At 34.3% G+C, this 9,569-nt stretch overlaps 1 pseudogene; it reads right to left on the bottom strand.

Annotated features, from left to right (window-relative positions):
* Positions 1-567: 567 nt before the first annotated feature.
* LOC112474352 lies at positions 568-686 on the bottom strand (annotated as a pseudogene).
* Between the last annotated feature and the right edge of the window lie 8,883 nt (positions 687-9,569).

The following is a 9,569-nucleotide window of genomic DNA, read 5'->3' as shown; positions in this document are numbered from 1 at the left end:
CACAGATTTTATGTTCTCTTCTTTTTTACTCTTCTGTTTTTTTTTATTTAAGTTTGTACAATTTCTGTTGATTTATGTTTAAATTTACTGATTCTTTAGCCATATGCAGTCAACTGATGAACCCACTGAAGTTATTCTTCATCTGTTAGTGAAATTTTTCTTCCTAGAATTTTCGTCAGATTCTTTCTTGTAGTTTACATCTTTTAACTGAAATGTCTACCTCGTCATTCATGTTGTCCATATTATCCACAATAACCTTATATGTATTGATCATAATTATTTTAAATTCTCTGCTCGATATTTCCAATAACAATGTCAACGATGAACCTAATTCCCCTTAACAATGTTTTTCCCCCCTTGACATTTTGTTTAACTTTCATTTGTGACTAAATGCTGGAAATCTTGCCTGGAACAGTATAGAATTAGATAAATAGTATGTATGCCTATAAATGGCTTATATCTTCTACTGTGCTTTTTTTTTTTCTTTTTTAGGTGAGGCAACCCTTGGTTGACCTCACAGGTTGCAAGGACCTTGTCAGCTTACAATCCCTTATTTTTTATTTTTTACACCTACAGCGCCTAGTCTTCCTAGGTGGTCTCCCATCCAAGTATTAACCAGGCCTGACCCTGTTTAGCTTCCAAGATCAGACAGGATCGGGCTTGTTCAGGGTGGCATGGCCGTAGACCCACTGAACTCTTAATGTAGGTGGTTAAGTCACCCTCCTCAGGAGTTGGTCTGAGTTTGGGCTTTGATATTGCTATGGTTGCCTTTAGTGTGCCATTAGCTTCAGATTCTTCTAGTGTTACTTTGTGCTTGGAGTATTTCTATGTCATTCTCAGGTTGTGGCCTTTCCTGTGTGCCCAACCTCATAGGGATCTCTGTCTATTCTCTTGCTGTTCTCTATAGGGATACTGCTATTGCTTGTTATTCTTTGAGTGCTAGCCAGTGCTGGGAGGAAAAGGGGAAGGAGGGTCTCCTATTTCTGCTCTAGTCTCAACCTTAGGCAAGCTCTGTGTTCATGGATCTCAGGGACAGGACTATAGCAGTAACCTAGCTAAACTCTACCTACATCTTAAATGGTTCTTCTGTAGGAGTTTCCTGCCTGTTTACTGGCAATGGGAGGGCCTGAATAATAGTGATATGGAATTCTGGGCCCAGAATTGTTTCCTGTTTTTCCTCTAGGGATATAGCAAATAATTTTATTCTTTTCCTGCTTCAAAGGGTTTTTATTTATACCTTGGCCCCTAAGTGACAATGGTTTTGTTCTATAGAAGAGAAGAGTCTCGGTAGGATTTTGTTACTTTTCTTTAGCTCTAGCTGCTCTTCTCCTTCAGGATTGCGTATTGATGGGAGGCTTTCTCTAGTCTCCTGCTCTATCCCTAATTTCTCTATGAGTGCTCATTAGAGATTTGAGGATAAGAAGTGGGGGTGAGTACAAACTTCTCTTGTATTTGCAACTCCCATAGTTCTATAATTTCACACTATTTGACCTTTATAAATTTGTTAAAAATTTTAGATGAGTTGTTGTTATTTACTTTTGTGGTGCTTCATGTCTCATACTCTTGTGCTCTGCCATAGGTGAGCCAGTGCTCACATCCTGTTGTTCTTTTAAGCATCTATCTTTCCTTAGATTTCAGGCTGCTTAGTTTCCCTGGGTTTTCAGTGATCTGAAGGGTTGTAAAAGGTTTGTATAGGCTCTATTAAAAAATCAATTGGAAAACAATTTGCTTGACCTTGAGCTTCTTATACTGGAAAAAACAATAAACATACCTCACTTGCTTGATTGGTATATAGACATTTATGAATTCAGAAGTCATTTATATGAAATGAAATTGAAAAGATTTTTTTTGTTTTGTTTTGGACGTTTTAATATATAATCTGTCTTATCTTGTTAAATCACATAGTAAACATTTTCTTGTTACTGATTTAAATTTTGAGTAACACATAAAAGATTCTTTGATGTTACTCTTGTGTTTCGAAAAGAATATCATCAAACAGTTATTAAACAGAAATTTTAAATTCATAGCATTAATTCAAGAAATGTTATATACACTTAGCTAATTAACGGAAAAATACACATAGTCTTCTTTTTTTCACCGCAGTCATAAGGATCTGCAGATTTATTAATGAAAATATTTATTTATTTAGAAAATGGAACTGAGATTTATTTTTTCAAATGTAAAATAAGAAAATAAAGCTGATCATTGATGGTTTTGTTTCTTGACTAAATGACATAATTCATTACATAATGTTATTCAGGCTTATAACCATGCATCCTAAAACCGTTATTTTTTTTCTTTTAAATATTTCATTCAAAATATAATGTCTAAGTATTCAAATACAATTTGTCTTTTTACTTGATATTTCTGGCAACTTTAAAGTCCTATGCAATGTTAGTGTGATTAATTAGTCATTGCTTTATGATATTAAGTTGCAACCAGTCATGTAGTAATTTCTTAATGCTAAGAAACATGTACCTTTGTCTCTTTTTGTCTTTTTTGGGGGAAGATTCTGAAAAATATTTTGGTTGGACAGTGTATTTAAGCAATGTCTTTAAAGAAATCCCCCTGGAATGCCTTAGACTCCCTACAAATCAAATAAATCAGCAAGTTTTCAGGTGAATTGCAAAAAATAAAAGATGAGTATTTGGAAATACTGATATAAAGTTTTTACGTTGCTTAATGCAGAAGATTTCACCAAATATAGCAGTTCTGAAATTTTACATATTAAAAAAAAGAAAACCCTTATATTTTACACTGTCTTCTGAGGGAGCCACTTGAGAGTTAAGGAAATCTTCATCAGTTTCTATACTTGACATGGTAACATTGCTCTCTTCTTTATAAATACGGTCCATGCTGCCCTTTGCGGCTAACGACCAGTCAACAATTGAGGAAACCCTGCACATAGAACCCTTTGTCTGTCCTTCAACAGCATCTCAGATGGTGTGAAAACACAGGGATGGGCCAGAAAATTAAAAAAATAATAATAATAATTCTGGCAGGAAGAAATATGGAGTCACTTTCAGAAATAAGCAATAAGCGAGATAAAGAAGTTAATTAAGAAAACAGTTAAACCGGCATTCACATGTAGTAATTAACTTATATATCACAGGCATACTATGTTCTCTATGAGGTAATTTCTGAACCATACATGTAATTTTGGTGCATCTTCATCGTGGTTTGTCTGTTGAACTACAAAGCTAGGTCTAGGAGGAGCAGTAGACTTTAAGCTGAAGGAGAAATTGGAGATTTGCTTGGGTAGCTGGGATGGCTCAGGTGGGTTGTAATAAAAGGAAAGAGATAAAAAAAAAAAAGAATATAGAGGACAGCACTGTAATGTTCTCAGAAAGTGATTACCTGGCCCTGGTCCAGCACTCTGGGCTTGTGTCAGAGGTCAGAGAAGGTCATTAGAGGATCTGCGGATCATCAAGTACATGCAAAGGTGCTGTGAAGACGACACTGCATTCTTAAGCCATTGTAACATAGAATCCATAGGATCTAATGTCCTTCCAAAAATCTCAGCTTCCAAAAGCTGAGAAGTTACTACCTTCAAGGTTTCTTCTCAGGTAAAGATGTCTATGAAGCTTGTCAGAGCAGAAAAATAGAAGACTGGAAAGAGCTCAGTTGAGACACTGCTCGGAGTTCTAGAAATAACTTAGTGAAACCGAGGGGCAGTACAGACTAGATGGTCTTCATTATGTCAATGAATACTACATCAAGTGAAATTTGGGTTATTAGTGTGAATATAACACTAGTGGGGAAAGCCTTAAAGACTATTAATCCATCAGATTTGATCTCAATTCTTACCTGCTCAGGGAAGCCTTCTCAGACGAGATGGGGTCTCCTCTGTACATTCTCAGTGTTATTTTGTTTCTTGATTTGTATCAGAGTTTGATTAATGTTTTGATTAACATTTTTTTTTTGTTAATATTAGTATCTCCATTATACTGTAAGCTCCAAAAGGGAAAGGACAGCAAGCTTGGTGCATAGTAGGTGCTCAATATTTATTATATAAACAAATGAGAGATGAATGAATAAATGACACTTTCACATGAGCAGTTACATGCAAAATTCTTTACTGAATATTAATTAGCTTTTGGGAAACCTGTTAGAAATTTCTCTGAACACTTCTCCTCTGATAGATTTTATATTGGTTTTTAAACCCATACTCATAGTGGGGAGAGGCTTCATTTAGCCTCCACTGAGGATATAATAGTCTGACTACAATATCCCAAAATAACTGATAGAAACAGTGAGGAAATTCAATCAACAGAGTAATTTGAATAACTGATGCCAAATAGCCAGTTGGTTTGATTTTTACTCCTCACTGAATTGACTTAATTAACAGCTTGTTTTCATACTGCATAGCTATCTCCATGTCTATTGACACACAGGATTATCATTACAGTAGGCAAATGGTCTCCCTTGAGAAATGAAGTTTGACTGCCCTATTATGCTATGCGCCTCCGATTGGAATTTCTGTTTTTTAATATTGCACGACTTAATGACTTTACTCTTGGTGTACACTAAAATTTGTATCAGTTTAAGTGTTCATACATTAAACACAGAATATCTTGTTTCTAATTTTAACACATGTATTTTACAGTAAACATTGGTAATTCTAGATATTGAAAGAATTTTTAAGAAAATAGCAATCAGTTGTGAAGAATTGTCTTAGCTCCTGATGGCCTCATAAAACTTGATGCAATAAGCTATTCTTGTGTATGAAACCATACTACATGATAAAATTATTTTTTTCAATGTTACTTTTCTGTTATATTTTTATACTTTTCTGTATTTTTTTTTGTTAGAACTAATATTTGAGAATAATTTCACTAACAATATGGGTCTTACTTCACAAGAAGTTATAATAACAATAGACTAAGGTCATTTTATTCATCTTCTGGTGATACTTTTGAATAGTATTTTAATGCCATTGATTTATAAGCTTGTGGTGTTTTAAAATAACATGAAATTCTATTTGTCTTTTATAAAGAGTATGAGGCAGTATAACAGAGGCTGAAAATTCTGCAAATTGACATATTTATAGGTCTAGTTAAGGCAGGTAATATAAATGAAGGCAGCCAGCTAGATGTGGCAAACAGAATGCTTGCCTTTTTAAATGAAATCCCTATTACCTGGCTTCAACAGAAATGCAAAATACAAAGACTTTTGGCTTTCTGTTTCTGGTTCCTTTTTGTCGTGCAGCTAAAAAATAGATCTTTTTTTTTTTTAAACTTCCTCATACCTTAAAGTCAGATAGATCGAAGTGCAAATCCTGGCTCTGGCCACTTAAAGCATTTATCTCAAAGACCATCAAACTCTAAGCATTCAATAAAAAAAGAGTTGTGAATAGTAAAACTAGCACAATAGCTATTAATGGTAAAACCAGAAAAAAACTAAGTTGGACTGAGCTCCAATTTCTGCATCACTCAAGATTTCTTAAAACAAAATGTCTAACTGTATACTCTGACACATTTGTGGGTATATATGTGTTCATGTATATATTAGAAAAATAGAAAAGAAGAATTACTAAGCAGAAAGAGTAATGACAAAGATGCACATTTTCTGCTAATTCTGCAAACTTCCTACCTCAGAAATGAAGTGCCTTGCTCATACTACCCCATCAAAATGCATTTGTTATTTGCCCATGTTTGGCTCTCTCAAGGATCTTTCTTAGTGACTGAGACTAATCTGATGAGTTAAGGCTGTAATGGTGTGAAATTGCTTAATGTTTTATCTCTTTCAGGTAGCTTTTACATTTTAATACAGGCCTCCAATGCCATAACCCAGTGGAGTATGTAATAAGATTAGAATGACCAGACACATGGCCTTGTACCTGAAAGAACACAGTGGTCAAAGTCTGTGGATAGATGTGAGAATTTCAGTATTAGCAAGGCCATGGCCAAAACATTTTTGAGAAGGAAGACATTTCAATCTCCTTGAAATATACATATTGGTACTAGTTAGAATATTCTCTATTCTAGGTTGAATATATCCAAAGTAATTAATAATTTGACTTGTTTGAAAATATTGATAATCAATTATGTTGAAATTGCATAGGCAGATCATTAGGAGACAAAAATAGGATTAATGAGACAATCTCTCTTTCTTAAGCTCTCCTTCACGCTGATATCTTGTTCTTTCTTTAACCACATCAATATAATCTTATAACAAAGATCTAATTAGCTTTAACAAGCAGTATTTTAGCATCATTTTAAATTGTAGGACCTCTACCTCGTATGAGTTCCCCAAGGTATTTTGGAGTTCTTAGGGAATGCCACACATATGCTCACAAATTCATCCTATATGGCATAGACATTAATCTTCTCTTCTGCTCCAGCTTTTTCTCTGCTGCTAATGCTAAGATAGCTGTGAAGCTATGTTTCACTATATTTCCCAGTGGCCTACATCTCACTGGAAACCATTTATTTTATTGTGCAGTAAGTAGCTTAATTGAGCACTGCAGTCACCTCCATGCACCATCACTGCCTTCTCTGGGCATAGCACCTTGGACAGGCACTGCTCACATACTTGTTCTTTAGTTGGGACTTCAGAGGTTCTTATTGTGTTCTTTGGAGTCCTTGGACCCCTGGTGTGGGGTTACATTCTCAGTAGAGACAGCTAGATCACTTTTTCCCTCTTTGCTGTTCTACTTTGTGCTCCAAAGCATCATAGTGTTAGGTGAAATAATTCTCACAATTTTAATTATAGACCCTCTTCTCCTTGAGTCCATACAAGCATAAATTGAGAAATACACTTAAGTGAGGTATCATGTCTTATTTAGAATAGATGATTTTTAACAACAAAAGGTTTGTTTTGAACAGTTCTGTATACTTGACTGCTGTTTTGTTTTTGTTTTTTGTTTTTTTAAAGGAAATGTTCTCTCTCTGGAGACTATATGTCATAAACAGCCTCCTGGCAACTACTCTGCCGACTATCAGACACAGCCACACCCAGGCAAGGACAGAAGTTACAGTTCCAGAGGGCTGATACACATCTTCAATTATAATTTTTCTTGGGACCAGAATTCTGTCTCTATACTTAGGTTTTCTAATTTGCACTTATTTAAGCAGAGAGAACTTGTGAGAGTGTGGCTCTAAGAAAAGACATTTTTCCCCCTCAATTTATCAAGATCTATAGAAATATTCTATACTCCTTGCTGAAAATTTTCAGATAGATAAATGAACAGCAAAATAAAATTATCTGCCTAAAATGTATGCAGTTTAAGACCAGACAGAACTTTAATGGAAAAGATAAAAGACCCTAGGGAGTCGTTTTTATTTTTTCCATTTATGAATCAAAATAGAATCTGAAAACCATCTGAGATCTTATGTCCCAACTGGTAAAACAAAACAAAACAGGGCAAACTTAATACTGTTTGTGTGATATAGTATTGATTACCTACATAACAAGCCATTCTATCTTCATTCATGTATCAGAACCTCCATCTTTTTTGAGTGGTAATAAGACCACCCCAAGGAATAAACTGCTTTCAGTTAATCATGCTCACTCCATCCCCTTTTGGTAATGATTGGCCTAAGGATAGGCATATGATTCAGTCTGACTAAGGAGATTAAAGGGAAATACAGGAGTCTTCTGGGAAATTTCTTTCCTTCCTTATCAAAGAAGATTCTTATATGGGGAAAGCTCAACTTCAGTGCTCTGACAGTGTTCATGCTTTCTGTATTTAGAAGTGGACAGTTTAGGATCAAGTATTTGGGGCTGTAGCCGCCATTTTAGGATTATGTGATGTAGGTCTAGAGTAGCAATCAGATCCAGTGCTCAGACTTTTGGAACTGCCAAAAAAACTTTTGAACTGCCAACCTCCAAATTTCATTTTAAGTAAACAGGAAATGTTTTTATGGATTAAGTCATGAGTTGGCAAATAACCTGCAGGCCAAATCCAATTCACCACCTGGTTTCATAAATAAAGTTTTATTGGAACAAAGCTACTGTACTCATTTATGTATTATCTATGGCTCCTTTCACTGTGATAGCAATTAAATTGCTGTGATAGAGATAACATGGACTGCAAAGCTTAAAACATTTACTAAAGCTTAAAATATCCCCCCTTTACATAAAAAATATGCCGACTCTTACATTGAGCCAGCATTAGTAGAATTTTCTATTATTGTCACATCCATGAATCTGAAGTGATAAAATTCTAACTCTAAACATCAATATTTTTTGGACTAACAACTACATTTTATACAATATTCACCTGTTAAACCTTGAGAAATTCTTTTCTAAGTGAAAAACAGATATTAAAAAGTAAAGATAAAGTATTTAGGCATTTATATCTATGTTTTAATTTACCCCCAAACTCTAACAGATATTTTGCATTGAGATGAAATCATCATCTTAATTGTAGCCTAGTAAGATTTAAAATAATTTGACTTTTGTTTCCAAATGAGATGTTTAATGGAAATGCTTTAACTGCCCAAGCTAGTGAGTGAAGCACTATTATTACAGCTATTTCAAAATGACATTTATGCAGACTACATAAAATGTTCACAGAGTCACTAAATAGCATCCTATGGCCACCCATTTATTCTTCCTTAATTATGTAACCAAAGAACTATTCAAGATCAAGTCTCCATTTCAAAAAAATTGCCTTTTTAGCATACTGCCCTGAAGCTTAAGTAAGTCAGATTGCTGCATGTACTCTTAAAAGGATGTAACACCAATTTCTATACCTATGAACTAAAGAGTTGTAAAGTAGAATGAGCTTATGATATTTCCTGGGGGTATTCTTTCATATGAAAATAAGTAACTAGGGCTTAATGTCTCCTTCTTGTTTCCTAATGTGTATGACACAGAAATATGCACTTAAGATGAACGATATTAATGTGTTAGACTGCAGAATGGGGACTGACTTATCCTTTTCTCTCTTGTAATTGTAGAAAGGAGAAGTATGGATAGCACGATGGGCCACCCTCCTCTGTACACAGCCTTCCTCTGCTAATCTCACTTCTACCCTTTATGATTAAACTGTACTGAAAGATTTCTCCCATGATTCAAGAAGATTGTTTTTTAATATTTATTTTAATATAAAAGAAGGATATGCTCATTCATCATCAGAAATGTTGTTAAAACAGCACTTCTTATCAACCACTGATGATGAATGGGAAGATTTTTTCTTAGTATGGGAGAGAATATTACACAAATCTTCTTTGGTCTTACCACAAATCTCTCATAATAAAATTCAGCTCATCAGTTTGCAGAATAAGAATGTCTTCAGTCATAAAAAGTTTAATGACAATGAGAGACGTTTCAGAGAATATTTTACTTTGTTTTTTTTGTTGTTGTTTTTTTTTTACTGTGCTTAGGCTTATGAGTAGATAATAGGCACAGATAAAATTATATTTGTTTTTAATAGAGAAAAATTAAGGCTGATAACATTTGTTTTAAGTGAACAGCCTGTCATCTCATCATATAGTCTCTGATATTTATTTGCTATTAATTGAATGTATAAATGGCTCCAGATATTGGAAGAAGTTACAATGGAAAAGAAAAACCAAACAATATTCTTTTAGGAGCAAGCATTCATTAGATAAAAGATAGTG

The sequence above is a fragment of the Pteropus alecto genome, unplaced genomic scaffold (genome assembly GCF_000325575.1).
Source record: "Pteropus alecto unplaced genomic scaffold, ASM32557v1 scaffold79, whole genome shotgun sequence".
Taxonomy (NCBI): domain Eukaryota; kingdom Metazoa; phylum Chordata; class Mammalia; order Chiroptera; family Pteropodidae; genus Pteropus; species Pteropus alecto.
Note: the sequence above shows the minus strand (reverse complement) of the source record. Positions and strands in the feature narration are given on the sequence as shown.